Genomic DNA, 19,053 nt, shown 5'->3' with positions numbered 1-19,053 from the left:
TCTGAGGTACAATAGTTGATAGAACTTAGAGTCACTGAAAATAAACAAGTCAATAAGAGATTTGCAAAGCGTGATAGGAATTCCTGTGTAGAGAACAGGGTATTCTGCACTGAAGGCTTTGGGGTTTCCTAAAAATATACAGCTGATTTTATGCAGAAGAGAATGGCTGCGTGTTTTCTAGAAGAACAAGTATGTTAGAGGCTGGAGAGATTTGTTAAAAGGGGATGTGGTAGTGTAGGCCTATGCCTGGGTTAGAATCCCACCCCAGCTGTACTGGGTGAACTTGAACAAATTGTGGCATGCCTCTCTGACTTTGTTCCTTCAGACACAAGAGAGGTCAGAAGAACCTACTTCCCAGGGTTGTTTTAAGGATAAAGCAAAATGACAGAAGAACTTGATCCCTTCTAAGCCTGATAGATGATGGTAAGTCACTTCAATCATGTCTGACTCTTTGCGACCCTATGGACCATAACTTGCCAGGCTTCTCTGTCCATGGGATTCTCCAGGCAAGATACTGGACTGGTTTGCTGTGTCCTCCTCCAGGGGATCTTCCCGACTCAGGGATCGAACCCTTGTCTCTTATGTCTCCTGAAGTGGCAGGCAGGTACTTTACCACTAGAGCCACCTGGGAACCCAGTAGAACCATAAGGGGTAAGCAAAGGACAACTCTTCATGTGAAAGGAAACGGCCGGCACTTGTGAAGAAGATCCCTGCTTGGATCCTGAGCAGCACCCCAAGTCTCTCCAGGCCCCAGGCGGGATTCAGTGGAGCCTGGCCTTCCTTGCTGGCTGGAGGACAGCCTGCATTGGACAGCAATGCAGAGGAAGTGTGCTCCCATATATATTAATGAGATGAAGGAAAGTTTAAGACCCCAACATAATCTGTTTATACATTATACATTTCTCTTGTTATTATTCAACATTGATTGAGTACCCTCAATTCGGTAAGCTTTTTATAGAATGTCCCAACAATTCTCAATTACCTGCAGGAGAAGCAGGTATGCTAAGAAATAAATGAAACCTGAGAAAAGGCCTATAGTCCAGATCACAGATCCGAGAACAAACACCAAAACCTTATCTTGGCTGGGTTGTTGGCAACGAATAAGAAGAAATCCTTGGAAGCTAAGCTTTCAGTTCCATGAGGGCAAGGACCGTGCAAACCACTTCACAGCTGCTTTGTCAGTGCCTAACACAGTGTCTGGCCTGGACACATTTGTTGAATGAATTTGTTTAAAGGAATGAATTCTGTTAAAAATATCAAACATCTTTTTTGGTGTGCTATGTGTCAGGAACTATTTAAGAGTTTTCCACATCTTAATTTTATTTAATTGTCATAACAATCTTATAAAGCTAGGTAGATATTATTATAACTTCCATTTACCAGAGGAAAAACTAAATGTTCAGTGAGGTTAAGTAACTGGCTCAAGGTTGCACAGCTAGTGAGGGCAAGGTCAGAAGTCAAACCCTGGCAGTGTGGCACCAGGGTCTGATAGGCTGTCCCTGTTAGGACTAGAAACAGTGGAACCTGGATATCTGCCTCTGGCCACCAGGTCACACTTCCTAGCTTTAAAAGTTTTGCTTCTTCATTCATCCGTGCCCTCCCTAATCCTAGACCCTCCTCAAAGTACCTGCAGATAACCTGCTGTCTACATCAGTGGGGCTGTGCTCCTGACTTGGCCAGACACCCCGCAACTTTCCTCCTCCCTTACTAGCTTTCAGTGTCCTGCCTCAACCCTCCCTTTCATCTGATGAACTGTCCATCCTCAGTTTGAGGCTTCTTTGCTTACCTCAAAATACAGAGCTATCATCTTGATATTTTTATTCATGTTTATGGAATGTCAGGTTCTTCTACTTCTGTTCGTTATCTCTATTCCTCACCGTAACTCAATCAGGGGGTATAGTTAGCCTATTTTAGAGATGGGTGTGATGAAGTCAATGCCGGGATGTGGCGGGGCCCGTGTCCAGAGCTGGTGGGCCCAGCCCCCAGATCCAGGTTCCTCCCGATATTCTGAATTATTTATGCCACTTCCACACTCACCTGCTGTGAAAAGCCCTACCACCCAAACAGTGAGACAGCCAAAGTTTGGGGTGGGGTAGACATGGTAGGTGAAGCCTCGGTGCTCCCCAATGGGACTCAGTCAAGGAGCATTTGAGAGAATATCTGTCTCCTGAGCCCGTAGTCAGCCACAAGGGCAAAGACCTAGGACAGCAAGAGATCCGTGCTGAACTCTGATATTAAAAAGGAGGCAGTAAGAGCAGAGTGATCACTCTCAGCCTGTATATTAAATGTATTTTCCCTTTGGAAAAAAAAAAAAAACAGCTAAAGTTATGTTTCTACATAAAGGCAGTCTGTGTTTCATAGCTATTCTAATTTATGGGCCGTACATTCCTGTGATTGTCTTGAACTGAAGAGCCAAGTAAATAATCACGGAGAGCCACAGGTAAATCACTTGGAGGTGAACTGAGCCTGTCCAGGGCCTCCAGAAATGGCACAAACATTTCCTAATTTTGTAGATTTCTTCATCTGAGCCCAGAAAACGCCTTCTCTTGTTGGCTTTGAGGTCTGACATTTTTTTCCACTTACATCCTGAAGAGACAGCGGCAAGGTGAAACGTGAGAAGTGTTCAAAGCATTTTCGAAGAGTCCGCTTCTAATTTTCCTTCTCAATTTCGAGGCAACAATGCTGTTCACTTCACTTCCACAAGTATTTAGCCTGCTACCACTTGAGCTGGAAATGGGAGGCCAGGAGAGGCATCCAGAGTGGGGAGACATGGACCACAGCCTTCTGCAGCTTGGGACCAGGGTGATTATTTTAAATTTTGTTAAAATGCATGCGACATAAAACTACCATTTTAACTATTTCCAAGTGTACAGTTCAGTGGCATCAAGTGTATTCATGTTGTTGTGTGATCATCAACCACCATCCATCTCCAGAACTTCTTCCTCTTTCCAAACTGAAACTCCATTTCCATTAAACAATGACTCCTCATTCCTTCCTGCCCCCAGCTCCTGCCACCATCATGCTACTTTATGAATTTGACTACACTAGGGACCTCATATAAGAGGAATCGTGCTGTATCTGTCTTTTGGGGACTGGCTGCTTTCCCTTAGCTTAATGTCTTCCAGGTCCATCCATGGCAAAGCACCTGTGATTTTAAGCAGGAGAATGTTGAACCAGTGGAAATAGTGGGTTGGCCCAAAAGTTCATTTGGGTTTGTCCATAAGATGTTATGGAAAACCTGAACAAACTTCTGGGCCAACCAAGTAAGTCGACCAGAAGGGGAAATGCATATTCAGTCATTTGGGGTTGTTATAAGGAACTGTGATCCTAAACTGCCACAATAAATTGCATGTACTTTTTGATCTAATACTCTGGGCAAGGCCTCAAGGGGTAAAATGAAGCAACGTCTTCAGTTGCATGGGTTATGTCCGACTCTTTGTAACTGTACCCCACCAGACTCCTCTGTCCGTGGGATTCTCCAGGCAAGAATACTGGAGTGGGTCTCTATGCCCTTCTCCAGGGGATCTTCCCAACGCAGGGATTGAACCTGGGTCCCCCACATTTCAGGCAGATTCTTTACCATCTGAGCCACAGTGGATGCCCAAATGAAGCAACAGAAGATGTCTCTCAAGGAGCTTATATCTAGCACAGGAGACCAAGGTGCAGATTCAAATTCAAATGTTAAGTGATAATTAACCTCAAAGTACAAACGAAAACACAGAAACATGGTTTTGGACAGAGAGGCCATTTCAGACAGATGTGATTGGGGAAGAGGTGGATTTTAGTGTGACCTTGAAGGATAGGTAGAATTTAGTACAAAAGGCATGGGGAAGGAGAGAAAAGACATTGCAGACCAGCATGGAATGAAAGTGTGTTCACTGGCAAACTGCCTCTTGTTCACCGTTTGATGTCCTGTGCCTGGTACAATGTGTGTGTCCCAGGAATGAATGAATGCATAGCCCAGAGGCTGGGAAGCCCAGGGTGAGTTTGGGAAACAGTGAGTAGACAGTCTGCCTTCAGTAAAGGGTCCCATGGGGGAGCTAAGGTAAGAAAGAAAAGGTTGGTAGAGATCAGAATGTAGAAAACTTTGACTATCAGACTAAGGAACTAGAACTTTCTTCTGAGGGAGAAAGGGGGCCATTGAAGGTGGTTGTTCCAAGGGAGCTCATAGTGACCATTCCACACTAATTCGGATCATAAGTGTCATCAAAACACAAATTCTTCCCGAGAAGCTAAAAGTGGCAATAGCTGGGTAAATATCAATATTGCATAAGGGTCTTCATTGGACATATACAGACTGGGTAATGTCTCCTTTAGAAGTATCAGTTTTTGGAAGCATTTTAAAGTGACAGAAGGTAGAGAAACCTGGCAATCATGAGTCTAGTAAGGACAACATTCCACTAATCAAATATAAAAATGACAAACTGTTGAGATTAAGAGGGAAAAGGCAGATCTTGAGGCCATGAAAAGAGAGAGGATTACAAAATTAAGGGATCTTGAAATTCCCTTAGGAGGATCAGAAGCCAGAGACCATGACAAATGGCAGGCTTGAGTGACTGGCCAGTAAAGGAAATTTCAAAAGGAAAGAAGAGAAGGAAGGTTTTTGCCTTACAGAGTGCAAGGTTGGGATGGTTGCCAGGCTTTCATATTGAAAAGAGAAGGAGAGCTTCAGGATGAAATGGCTGAAGAGAGTTGATCTGAAGCAAGGCAAATGTGGATAGTCTCAAGGCATAGTCATAGGGTCATAAGAACATAAAAATTAAGGAGAGGAGAGATGAGGACAAGAGAGAGAAAAGGAGAGGGAAGGAGAGGAGAGAGATGGGAAGGAGGAGGCTGACTCTACATTGAACAAGAAGTCACTCTAACTGGTTTAAAACAAAAAGGGACATTGATTACAAGGTCACAGGGGTGTTTTATGGACTCCAAGAGGGCAGCCAAGATTGAGAGAAGAATGAAACCTGGAACTGGAGAGCTGTTCAGAACCAGCAATGACCCTTTTTGTCTCTGTCCCTTCCGAGGCCACCTGCATGCAACTCTCTGCCCGCCTCTCCACTGCTTTATTCTTTGTTCTCTCTTCTATGCTTAATAGCTGTCCCCATGGCCGCCAAGATGATTTACCCCCAGTTCAAAAGACCCACAGAAGCGAACTAGTGGCCCTAACTCCCTTTCCAAATATCTGGGGGAGAAAATATGATTGATCTCTTTGTGCAGGTTCTACCTGGTTCCATCAGCTGTAGGCCAGGGTGGTAGAGGCACTCGGCGTAAACATGGCTCCTGAATGCAACTTCTGAGGCTGGGAGGGCAGTTTTGGAAGGCAGGGGTCAGGTTAGGCAGATTCCACAGAAAATCTGGACTAAACGGAATTGATCAGGAACCATGGAACCATGAGCTGTTTCAGTCTAGAGAAGCAAGGGCCTCGGTGGCCATGAGAACAGCCAGGAGATGAGCCTGCAGGTTTGTGCATGGCTTTGCAGTGACAAGGTGGCTAATTCCAGTAGAAGAAGGGGAATTAGTAGAAGAAGCTAATGTAGTAGAAGCTACAATTTAAAGACCCAGTGATTTGAGGCAGTTTACAATAACAGTAAAATAGAGATGGAAGTAGGAAACAGAACTATAAAAAGGATAAATCAAATATATTTAGAAAACCAGTGGGTTCTACCAAGCTGCTATGGTTAAACTTCAAGTTTGATTTTGATCTCCCTGGTGGCCAGAGATATCTGTTACCATTTGTATGACCAGAAGAAGCAACAATTCCTCAAGACATAGGAAGTACTTCTGACACAGATTCCTTAAGGAGATTTCTCAGCAAAAATATCACAAAAGTAAATATGATAATAATGAGGAGTAATAACTACTATTTGTTCAAAATTACTTTGTAGCAGGAACCAAGATACATTATATATGAGTTATGTATAATTATATATATTATATATTATTCATTCTATCCTGACAGGACTCCACTGGGTAGTCACTATTAAGCTTGAGTGACTGGTGAGGAAAATAAAGAGGCACAGGGGGGCCAGGAGACTAGCCCACATTCTCACAGCTGGTAGGAATGGTAGCGAAGGCACTGCCAGACTTTAGGGCCATACACTTAGCTAATGCAAACAATACTGTTCTTTAGAAAGAAAAGGTGAGACATGAATGAGAAAAAGTTCAGCCCTGACCAGCACTCTCAAGTAGCTTTCAAGTAGTTGGTGGAAAGAAAGACATACACAAATAAACAGCTAAAGATAACACACTGTTACTGTTTTTGAGAGAGAACCTGCAGTGAGTCAGGCTTTGTTTTATATTTCTTATATTTTATCTCTTGATTTTATAAATAAACCTAAGAAGTATGTATAAGTACCCTAGTCCTCTGTGTTTAGAGACTAGTTCTAACTGGGTCAAGTCCAGAATTTTTTGTCTAGCTGTCAAAGTTCTGCATAATTTAGCCTTTTTGTATCCAACATAGTTTCCCATGACTGTCCTAAAAGCGGCAGCCATATAGCAAATGAAAAGGCACAGAATCTCAGGCTCTGCCGTTTTCTTATTGTGGGAATTTGAGTGAGTTCTTTAACCCATCTGAGCTTCAGTTTCTTCATATGCTCAATGGAGAGAATGATAACTATTTTCGAGATTTTTAAAAGAACAAAAAGTTTAAGAATGTGTCATCCAGGGGATCACAGGATATCTGAGGGAGGGAAGGACTGGGGATGAGGAGTTGAAGGAACGATCTATCTATTCATTTCTTCGCCCCGTTAGTATTTCCTGATCCTGGACATAATTACTTCTGCATTTGGTACCAAAGGTCCAAAAGTGAATGGGATGTGTCCACCCTTGAGGAAGTTACAGCTTACTGGCGAAGGACAGGAAGGGCACATTTAAATAGTGACAGCATCATGCATAGTGAGAAGTGGTTAGTGATGAAGATCTGGAACAGACTTGCAGAAATAAGAAATTTATTTTATTTTTTCAGAAATACGAACTTTAAAAACAGAGAGCGAGTGAGAGGTTATGATTCAAAATGGTGGTATAGGAAGATCCCAAACTCAGTTCCTCCCACGGACACAGCAAATGTATAGCTACTATGGAACAATTTCCTCTAGAAATGAACCTTTAAAATGGCATATCAGGCCCTTCTCATTGGCAAATGAGAAGTAAACCATATTGAAGTGGGTAAGAAAGACTGAAATAGTATCAGGCATCTTTTCAGACTACAATGGTATGAAATTACAAATCAATTACAGTAAGAAAACTGGAAAATTCGAAAATATTTGTAGACTAAACAACATGCTCCTGAACAGCTAATGGGTCAATGAAAGAAATCAAAAGTGAAATTAAAAAAATACCTTGGGACAAATGAAAATGGAAATACAATATACCAAAACTTATGGGATGCAACTTAAGCAGTTCTAAGAAGGAAGTGCATAACGATAATGCCTACCTCAAGAAAGAAGAAAAATCCAAATAAACAACCTAAAGCTGAAACTCCAATACTTTGGCCACCTCATGCGAAGAGTTGACTCACTGGAAAAGACTCTGATGCTGGGAAGGATTGGGGGCGAGAGGAGAAGGGGACATCGGAGAATGAGATGGCTGGATGGCATCACCGACTCGATGGACATGAGTTTGAGTGAACTCCGGGAGTTGGTGATGGACAGGGAGGCCTGGCGTGCTGTGATTCATGGGGTCGAAAAGAGTCGGACACGACAGAGTGACTGAACTGAACTGAACTGAAGGACCAGGTGGCTTCACTAGTGAAATCCACCAAATTAATGGCAATCCTTCTCAAACTCTTTCCAAAAAGAGAGGAAGGGGACATCCTTCCAAACATAGTTTTCAAGGCCAGCACTACTCTGATACCAAAACTAGACAAGAATACCCAACAAAAAAGAAAGTAAAAAAGAAAATTGTACGCCAGCATCCCCGATGAGAGCTTCTCTGGTGGCTCAGTGGTAAAGAATCCGCCTGCCAATGCGGGAGACGTGGGTTCAGTCCTTGGGTAAGGAAGATCCCCTGGAGGAAGAAATGGCAACCCACTCCCGTATTCTTGCCTGGGAAATCCCATAGACAGAGGAACCTGGTGGGCTACAGTCCATGGTGTCACAAAAGAGTCAAACATGACTTAATGACTAAATAACAACAACATCCCTGATGGACATAGATGCAAAAACTCTCAGCAAAACATTAGCAAACCAAATTCAACAATACATTACAAGGATTATACGCTATTATCAAGTAGATTTATTCTAGGGACGCAGGGATAGTTTGACAAACGCAAATTAATCAACATGATACACCACATTCACAAAATGAAGAATTAGAATCGTAGGATGATCTCAATATATGCAGAAACAGCATTTGACAAAATCCAACATTCATTTGTGATACACTTCTCAACAAGGTTAGTACACTGAGAACATACGCCAAGGTAACAAAAGCCATATAGGACAAGCTCACAGAAAACATATGCTCAACAGTGAGAAGCTGAAATCTTTTCTTCTAAGATCAGGTACACGACAAAGATGCCTATTTTTGCCAGTTTTATTCATCATAGTATTGACTGTTGAAATTTTATCCAAATCAATTAGGCAAGAAAATAAAAAGGCATACAAATTAAAACAGAAGAACTAAAGCAGTCACTATTTGCAGATGACAGGATACTATATATATAGAACACTCTAAAAACTCCAACAAAAAATGATTCATCTGAATAAATGAGATCAGGAAAGTTGCAGTATGTTGTTGCTCTTTAGTTGCTAAGTTGTGTCCAACTCTTTTGCGACCCCACGGACTGTAGCCTGCCTTGCTCCTCTGTCCATGGGATTTTCCAGGCAAGAATACTGCAGTGGGTTGTCACTTCCTTCTTCAGAGAATCTTTCCAACCTGGGGATCAAACCCCCGTCTCCTGCATTGGCAGGTAAATTCTTTACCACTGAGCTACCATGGAAGCCCCAAAGTTGTAGTATTCACAGTCAAAATACAGAAATCTATTGCATTTTAATATAATAATAACAAACTACTAGAGAAATTAAGAAAACAATCCCATGTACAATTGCATTAAAAAAAAAAGCTGAACTAAATTTAAGCAAGGAGGTGAAAGGCCCTGATGAAAGAAACTGAAGAAGCCACAAATAAATAGAAAGATTTTGTGCTGGTGGATTGGAAGAATTAATATGGTTAAAATCCTTACTAGCCAAAGCAACCTGCAGATTCAGTACAATTCCCGTTAAAATTTCAGTGGCATTTTTCACAGAAATAGGACAAATAATCCTAAAATTTAATGGAACCACAAAAAACCTCTAATAGTCAAAGAATCTTGAGAAATAAGAGTAAAGCTGGAATCTACATGTGCCCTCTTTTCAAACTATATTACAATGCTATGATATTCAAAGTAGTATGGTACTGGCATAAAAACAGACACAAAGATCAATGTGACAGAATAGAAAGCCAAGAAATAAACCCATGCATATATGGCCAATTAATTTATGACAAAGGAACCAAGAATGTAAAATGGGGGAAGAACAATCTCTCCAATAAATGGTATTAGGAAAACTGGACAGCCACATACAAAAGAATGAACAGACTGCTATCTTACACCATACACAAAAATTAACTCAAAATGGATTAATGACTTGAATGTAAGACTTGAAACCATAAAACTTTTAAAAGAAAACCTAGGCAATAAGCTCCCTTACATAGGTCTTAACAATATTTTGAGGGAATTTGACACCAGAAGCAAAGACAAGAAAAGCAAAATAAATAAGTGAGATAACATCACACCAAAAGCTTTTGCACAATGAAGGAAATAATCAACAAAATGAAAAGGCAATTTCGTGAATGGGAGAAGATACTTTCCAAGAATATATCTGATAAGGGTTGATATCCAAATTACAGAAAGAATTCATACAACTCAATATAAAAAGAATGGAGAAAGAAAATGTGGTATACACAAATGTAACACACATACATGATGGAATATTATTCAGCCATAAAAAGAACAAAATCTTGCTATTAGGTTGATGAAAAAGTAATTGCAGTTTTGGATCATGAATTTTAAATCATTATAACTAGGCATAAATACATCTGTATTAATCAAAATAGGAACCATTACAATCATCACGTTTTTGCTGTTAGTTTGTTTATTCCTGTAGCGTGAAAATCCATGCTTCAGGATTTGACAAAGGCTTGGAAGGCATTTTCTGCATCTTGCTATTTGTGGAAGTGTTTCCCTGCAAAAAGTTGTCTAGATGCTCTTGGTTGGTGACAGGTCAAGTATATATGGTGAATGAGGCAAAACTTCATAGCCCAATTTGTTCAACTTAGAAGCACTGGTAGTGTGACGTGAGTTGGATGTTGTCATGGAGAACTGGGCTCTTTCTGTTGACCATTGCCAGCTGCAGCCATTGCAGTTTCACTGATTTGCTGAGCATAATTCTCAGATGTAATGGGTTTCACCAGAATTCAGAAAGCTGTATCAGCCCAGCAGCAGACCACCAAACAGTGACCAGGACTTTGATGGTGCAAGTTTGGCTTTGGGAAGTGCTTTGGAGCTTCTTCTCGGTCCAGCCACTTAGGTGATTTTCACTGGTTGTCACACGTCATAATCCGACCAAGAAATGGTTCATTGATGTTGTGTAGAATAAGAGAAGAGGACACTTCAAAATGATGATTTTTAAAAGAATTTTCTGTCAGCTCATGAGGCACCCACTTATCGAGCCTTTTCACCTTTCCAATTTGCTTCAAATGCTGAAGGACTGTAGAATGGTTGACACTGAGTTCTTTAGCAACTTCTCTTGTAGTTATAAGAAGGTCAGCTTCAATGACTGGTCTTAGTTTATCGTTGTCAACTTCTGCTGGCTGGTCACTATGCTCTCATCTTCAAGGCTCTTGTCTTCTTTGCAAAACTTCTTGAACTAACACTGCACTGTACATTTGTTAGCAGTTCCTGGGCCAAATGTGTTGTTGATGTTGCAAGTTGTCTCCACTGCTTTACGACCCACTTTGAACTCTAAAAAAATATTGGTCAAGTTTGCTTTTTGCCTAACATCATTTCCATTGTTTAAAGTAAATATAAAATAAATAGCAAGTAATTAGTCAAAAAAAAAAATAAAGTGAGAAATGGACATTGAAATGATGTATAACATAACCACATTTAAGAATGAATTCCAGTATCATATATAGCAAATTTCAATAATGCAAAAACCACGATTACTTTTGCACCAATCTAAATATTTGCAACAGCATGGAGGGACCTATAGGGAATTCTGCTAAGTATGTCAGACAGAGAAAGACAAATACTATATTATCTCACTTATATTTGAAAGCTTTAAAAAAAAACCACACACACACAAGCTCATAATACAGAGAATGGATTGGTGGTTGCCAAAGATGGGGTGGGGGATGGGCAAAGTGGGTAAAGGAAGTCAAAAAATACAAACTTCCAGTTATAAAGAAGGCAAGGAAATATAATGTATAGCATGGTGATTATAGTTCATAATATTATATTGCATAATTGAAAGTTGTTAAGAGAGTAGATCTTAAAAGTTCTCAGCACAAGAAAAAAAATTCTGTGACTCAGTATGGTGACAGATGTTAACTAGACCGACTGGGTCTAGTTATTGTTATTTGTATATATTGCAATATATACAAATATTGAATCATTATATTGACTGCCTGAAGCCAATATAATGTCAGTTATGTCTCAATAAAATGAAAGAGAGAGGCACCTTACATGAGCAAAACTTTATTGAAAATGCTGGTAGCACTTGGTATTTGAGTAAGTCCAAGAATGATGCTTTTGAACTGTGGTGCTGGAGAAGACTCTTGAGAGTCCCTTGGACTGCAAGGAGATCCAACCAGTCCGTTCTAAAGGAGATCAACCCTGGGTGTTCATTGGAAGGACTGACGCTAAAGCTGAAACTCCAATACTTTGGCCACCTCATGCGACAAGTTAACTCACTGGAAAAGAGTCTGATGCTGGGAGGGATTGGGGGTGGGAGGAGAAGGGGACGACAGAGAATGAGATGGCTGGATGGCATCACCGACTTGATGGACATGAGTTTGAGTGAACTCCAGGAGTTGGTGATGGACAGGGAGACCTGGCGTGCTGTGATTCATGGGGTCGCAAAGAGTCGGACACGACTGAGCGAATGAACTGAACTGAACTGAACTGAAGAATGAAGAAGAAGGAGAAAAGTCTGGGAGGAGGAAACTAGATGGAGAAGTTGGTTTGGTTTAGTAGTGAGACATTCATTCAAAAAATATCCAGGTGGCAATGACATGGACCAGAACTGGGTGTGAGGAAAGAACAGGATCAAAATTTAGGAATAAGAAGTACTGATGTGATAATTGTAATCATAAAATGTGGCTTTCTGAGGAATTGGATAAGATATAAGAGGAGAAGTTTAATGAAATAACCCTGGAAACATGAGGAGAAGGAGAAGCCAACAAATAAGGAAATAGAGAGGTAGGAGAGAAGACAGTTGATTCAGTGTAGTGCAATATCCCAAAGTCATTTGTGGAGAGTTGAGAAGAGCAACAGAATTACCTGAAATGTTTTGTTTCGTTTTGTTAATCAGGATAAGAAAAGGCAAATTTTTTTCAGCCACAAGTCAGAGAGAGCTATCAGTAAAGAAAAATCCAGATTGTAGAATGTTTTGAAAGCTATGGGTAAAGATAAAAATAGAGGTAGTTGGCACTAATCACTCACCTGAGAAATTCTACAATAAAGGAAGGAAACACACAAAATAGTGAATAAATGGGCCATCAGGGTCAAGTGAATGGTTCTTTTCAATTGAGAGAAAACTCCACTGAGAACAAAGCAAAGCATGAGAGATATTTTGATGCGGGGTTTGGGAAATGTTCAAGAACCTGCACCAGGTAGGCTAAGTCTTCTCAAATAAGATTAAACCAGAGAGCTTCTGATTGGAGCATAGGAAGGGGAAATATTCTTAATCCTGGAAAACATGTTGAATTTTGATAATATGAACTTTGGGGTGCTAAACCTTCATTTGTCTCTCTATCAGAACAGCAAGAACCGAGGGAGATAAGGAGGGCTGGTGACCCGGGTTTGGGGTTGACACCTATTTGAGGCAGGAATGAGAATCTGGAGTGTGGGCAAGGTTAGGTGTCTAGGCTGGATAGTGAGGGCTGGGTGGGGATGGGAGCAGAGTCAACAGAATGAGATGGGTAAAGAAGGAGGTTTTGAAGGCTCTGGTTTAAGTGAGGTTTTGGAGAAGTCAGGGGAAATGACAGGAGAGCTCATTTTCCAGGGCTGCCTTCAGAAATTACTCCAAACCTGGCTTAAAACAAACAGAAATTCATTCTCTCCCAGACCTGGAGGCCAGAAGTCTGAAATCAAGGTATAGGCAGAAATGTGCACCTTCCAAAGGCTCTTCCACTGTTGGTGGCTCTAGGCATCCCTTGGTTTGTGGCTGCATAACTCCAGTCTCTATCTCTCTTCACGTGACCTTCTCCTCTGTGTGTCCCAAATCTCTCTCTACCTTTCTCTTATTAAGGATACTTGTCATTGGATTTAGGCTACACCTGATAATCCAGGATTATCTCATTTCAAGATCCTTAAATTAATTGCATGTGCAAAGACTACCTATAGAAACTTGCATTCATACGTTTGTGTAGATACATCTTTTGGGGGGCCATCTTTCAACCCACCCCAACAGGTAAAGAGACTGTAATCAGAACTAAGAGTCCACCCTGAAGGAGGGCAGAGTTGCACCAGTCTTTGGGAATGGTTTTGGCATATATGACACATCCTGATATATGGTGCAGAGGGGGATTGACAAGGTCAAGTTGGGGAATAATGATATTAATTGTTGTGACAGTCAATGCTTCAGGAATGGATTTCCTGAGGAGGATGGATGAAATGGTTAAAACTAAGTGGCCAGTGGCAGGTATTTCTCTAAAGTCAGTGAATTCTGGAAGTCTTCTGCCAAGGGTGGTAGGAGACCAACTACCGAAACTTTAAATATTGCTGAGAGAATGACACTGCAATGATCTGGAAGTTCCATTAAGACCCAGGAGAAGGCTAACTCTCTTTTTTTATCCCACTCAGCCAGGGAGCATGGGACCTATGTGGGAAAAGTTTGTTTCTCATTTCTAGATGCTACCCATGGTTTCTCTACCCCACAGAGAAAGTACCCCACACACACACACCTCAAAAAAACATCTTTAAGCCAATGGAAGATAGGGCAACTGGATTTCAAAATTTTTACCTTCCCCCTTTAAAAAAAAAAAGACAAAATTTTTCTTTTTGATGTTTCTGGCTTTTTTTTCTTTCAGATAGCCACATCCCTGAATCTATCCAAAATAGCTTTCATGAGAGCAGGGACCATGTCTATTTGCTCGTTCTTTTATCTTTAGAGTCCAGCAAAGAACTCAATTAGCAGAGTTCATCAAGTGAGTAAATGAGTGGGTGAAAGAACACATAAATGAAAGCACGAATGAAATTGCGCTTCCCTAGTTTTACATGCATGGAAACCACCAGCAGGACTGTCTTTTAGCAAGTGTTGAAGATGGACTCACTTGATCTGTGTCCCGTCCTTGAATTCCTGTACCAGTATGGATAATAGCTCAGTGCCTTGTCAATAAGTACAGCGTGTTCCATCCACAGCTGCCAAACTCTTAACAAGCCATCTGAGCGGAGGTGCTTGTGTGAAGGTGACATTTGCCCCCACCAATGTCATCTAAGGAAATACCCATCTTCCCTTAAGTGTCTCTCCTCCCTGCCTTCACATATCAGTGCACTATAAATGATGATGAGGAGGGTTTGTAAATCAAGAAAAAGGCCCTGCTTTCAAGCACTCCTTAATTAGGTAGGATGGATACAGCATCCTAGTTCATTTGGACGGGACAGTGGGGAACCGTTCCATCTCTTGCATGTCCCCACCTGGGCCCTTCAGTGTTCCCAGGGTGATTGCTCTGTGTAAGGAGTTTATACCTTCTAAGCTTCTTCCTTCTTATGCCAGAGCTGGGAGGGATATCTTGCAGGTAAAATCTGCCACCAGTTTAATGAAAAGGTTTGGAGCTTCAATGTGGAGTTAACTTTCTGTTTATTTAGTAACATATATCATCTGTTTCTGAAAACATGTGAAGGTTTCTTCTAAGATTACATAAATTAGGTCAGGGGAAAATAAACTATAAACAGATGAGAAAAAAGAAGTAGGGTTTGGCATCCAAAACCAAGCCAGGAAGGAGACTATAACACAGCAATGCAGACTGAAAGCCCTGCATCCTCTGTCTGTGTGAGATTCACATTTGGATCTGAAGTGTTCTACAACCAGCACGAAAGGGAACCCTGATCAGCCGTACAATTTACAGCATCCATGACACAACGTGCTCACAGGTCAAATACTTAGTAAAACTCAGTTAATTCTGACCTGGGACCAGGCAGGAATTTTTCCTAGGGTTCCTCATAATGAGGGCACTCTGCGATGAAATAAAACACATCAATAAAATCTCCACACAAACAATGCATTCTGCACAAAACTATTCCTTAGTAGAAACTCACAACATCAACATCTGCCCAAAAGGTGAAAACTATAAAAGCAATTCTTTGTGGACCAACATGAGGTAACCAGTTCAGTGCTGGCCTGGCTTAAATTGGGAATAGACTTGAGAGAAGATTGACAGCCGCCCAACATGGCTGAGAGGAAGACGCCCTGGCTTTAGGTCCTGTTCTCTGTTGCCATGTGGGACACTGAGAAGAGCTCACAGGTTGGATCCAGGTAAAAGTAAATTTGGGGCTTCCCAGGTGGCTCAGTGAGTAAAGAATCCGCAATTCAGGAGACACAGGAGACGTGGGTTCAATCCCTGTGTTGGGAAGATCTCCTGGAGAAGGAAATGACAGCTCACTCGAGTATTCTTATCTGGGGAATCCCCAGGAGCCTGGTAGTCTATAGTCCATGTGGTCAAAAAGGATTGGACACAGTTTAGATACTCAACAACAACAACAACTGAATTTTAATCATTACTTAATTAGCTGTGTGCTCTCAAGGTATCTGAACCTAGGTTTACTTATCTATATAATGGTTTGATATGATCTCTTTTGTGCAGACTGTTGTTAAGTATGAAGGGCAGTGTAGATGCAGGGCCCACCACAATGTCTGAAACAGAACAGTGCATAAAGAAGCGTAGTTATAAAGGTTTCCATCGTGTCCTTGGGCAAGGTGAATTTCTTGGGTCTCAGTTTCTTCATCAGAAGCTAATGGTGTTGGTTAGTTTGAATCTCTAGCATTCTACTTTATGATTCCATGAAATTTTAAATATAACTTTATATTAAAAAAAACAAGAATACTAAAATTATGTTGTTGCTTTTGTGCAAATTTTCTCCCTTTTAATAACAGTTCATACTGTATACGTGTTCTCAGACCTACTATAGAAATGTGATAATATCAAACAATTTATTAATGCGTGATATAAAAATAAGGAATAGAAGTTGGAGGGAAAGTCTTAAATGCAGGTAACTACTGGACTCCTTCTATCCCTACTGCTTGCTGGATAGATTCTATTTTCTTAGCAGGGACCTGGAGACCCTTCAGCATGTGGCCACTGTCCCATCCTCTGGCCTTGGCCCTGACCTTAATCAAATGCTAGTGGTGGTCCAAACCCACCCAATTTCCTTAAACTGTGCTTTACAGTTTACAAACCAGTTCTTCAGCCTCCAGTGCTTCATCCCACCCTTCCCAACTGGCATCCAGAAATCCACTTAAAGAAATTTCTAGATGGCTAGTACTAACTCCTAAGGTATCTTCTTAGAAAGATAACGTGTGAAGGAGCAAAAATAATATCCAGTGCTGCGATTTCTGTTTCTCATTGTGCCGATAGCAATCCTATGATTTGTTAAGTACCTACAATGTCCCAGGCACTGCCTCATATACACTGTCTTTTCATTCTCATAGCATCCCTTAGAGGTGAGAATTGTGCCCATTTTACAGATGAAGAAACAGAGGCTCAGGGAAGTTAAGTAATTTTCTCAAAATAAAACAAGTGGATGGTTTGGGTGTGGAATTTGAGCCCAGGTTTCTGAATCCAAAGCCGGTGTTCTTTCTGTCCCACCACACTGCCTTCCCAAAGGAGCGAACACCATCTCAGGTGGGGCTCTCTACACAGGAAGTGGGGCAGTCAGACACATGAGACACAGTGACTCCTGAAGGGGTAGAAGGCAATTTGACAGTCTATTCTATTGGCTCCAGAGGGGACTATTCTCAACTGTCTTTCCCCAGTACACATACTCTCTCATCCACACACTCACACACACACACACACTCTCTCTCTCTCTCTCTCTCTCTCTCAGTCTCAATCTTTTCACCAAATCGATTGGCAGTATGTACAGAAAGCCACAGGACTTCCCAGGTGGTGCTCCTGATAAAGAACCCACTTGCCAATGCAGGAGATGCCAGAGATGTGAGTTCAATCTCTGGGTTGGGAAGATCCCCTGGAGAATAAAATGGCAACCCACTCCAGTATTCTGGCCTGGAGAATTCCATGGACAGAGGAGCCTGGTGGGTTACAGTCCATAGGGTTGAAAAGAGTTGGGCACAGCTGAATCAACTTAGCACACACATTCTAATTTGAGAGCTTTCAAAAATCACGATGACCCAATTACTTTTCTTCTTCTTGTAAATTTAAGGAAAACTTAGAAATGCTGGGACATGAGACAAAGCACAGAAAGGCAAGGAAATGAAGGAATAGGGAATATGTATCCTGACAAGAACTCATGACATGTCATCTCTGTTTTAGGCAACAATTGCAGAATTGCCACTGGGGGGCCAGAATATTATTTTTCAGCAGGAAGTAGTTTTCTGTGTTTGAGCATCCAAATGCAAAAAGAAAAATACCAGTACCACAGGCCAAATACAAAAGGGGGGGATCCAATTTTAAAAATGCTCATGGCAATGAAAAACTATAACTTTCCATGTGAACCAATTCATTGAGGCCTTAACATTCATTTGTTGGGAATGGAGGGGGCAGTAAAATCTTTTGTCAGAGCCAATTGGGGAGCGGCAGGCTGGAAAGGTCATCTCTGGCTAGGGAGGTGCAACTCCTCAACTTTGTTAAAATGATGGTATTCGACAGAAGTTACATCTGAGGTCAAGTGACCGCAATAACAGGGGACAAGGAGCGCTCTCAAATCATTCTCAGGGATGAAAATGACATGAAACTGACATAATATCTGAGGTGAGATGAAACTCAAATCCTCAGCAGCTGAACACTTCACCTACTGATGGGCAGCCTGACCCTCACCAATCTCATAATCATATCCGTGTCAAGAGGGGAGCAGAGTAACAGAAGGCGTCGCTCTGGCATTTTTGGGGAGGGAAGGCTTTGTCTCTCTGCTTCTGAAATGACGTTGTTAAAAGTTTCAATACTCAGCTTTAAACCTTTCAAATCAATGTCTTATTAGAAAATTTGGATTCCCACTACATGCTTGGAACCTCTTCCCTTATGTAATATTTCTTCACTCTGGGTATTTCTTGGCTAGAATTTTCAGCAGTAAAATGTGTGTTTTAGTTCAACGACTATCTTGATGTTATTTAAAGATTCAAGCCAACTGCAGTCAAATCAGGAGGACGATCTCTAATCTGGCTTAATCTTCTAGCTTCAAAACTACTTGTGCCCTGGGTGTGGGTGCAGGAGGAGTGGGTTGTGAAGAAGATGATGATAAATTATAATCTCTTTGCCACCAAATAACTTGTGTGAAAGGAGGGTGTTCTGGAAACTGTTGAATATATTAACCCATGATAAAGGACTTCAGAAAAAGGAAGCCTAAACTACATTTGAATTTAAAGCAAGCATTAAAATTAAAAACCCAAAAGGAGAAATATTACATTTAGTCAGCTGTTACAAAAAATACTTCATGCTCTATCATCTGCCCTGTAATTGCTCTAATGTGAGGTTCACTCTCGCAGACTGTACCCCCATCTATCGGTGTGTTTAAAAGAAGTTTTGGTGTATGTTTGTTTTTTTCTTCTGAGGAGAGAGAGGGTGAATCAAGGTGTGGCCGATTTGCATAAACACAAGGGCTCTGACTTCCAAATACACCCTTATCTC

The 19,053-nt window shown here is 41.3% G+C and overlaps 1 long non-coding RNA gene across 4 annotated transcripts in view; it reads left to right on the top strand.

The window, feature by feature from the left end:
* Positions 1-19,053, top strand: part of LOC148778036 (uncharacterized) — a 139,614-nt gene that overhangs the window by 11,152 nt on the left and 109,409 nt on the right. The window contains exon 2 of one of the 4 annotated variants that reach the window (XR_016037196.1): positions 326-423. The exons of the other annotated variants lie outside the window; for them this stretch is intronic. This is a non-coding gene — a long non-coding RNA (uncharacterized LOC148778036). The remainder of the gene's footprint in view (positions 1-325; positions 424-19,053) is intronic. 4 annotated transcript variants of the gene reach the window in all.

This window comes from Moschus berezovskii, chromosome 4 (assembly GCF_049115385.1).
Source record: "Moschus berezovskii isolate FMDL1 chromosome 4, NW_MosBer_1.0, whole genome shotgun sequence".
In the NCBI taxonomy this organism is placed as follows: Eukaryota; Metazoa; Chordata; class Mammalia; order Artiodactyla; family Moschidae; genus Moschus; species Moschus berezovskii.
Note: the sequence above shows the minus strand (reverse complement) of the source record. Positions and strands in the feature narration are given on the sequence as shown.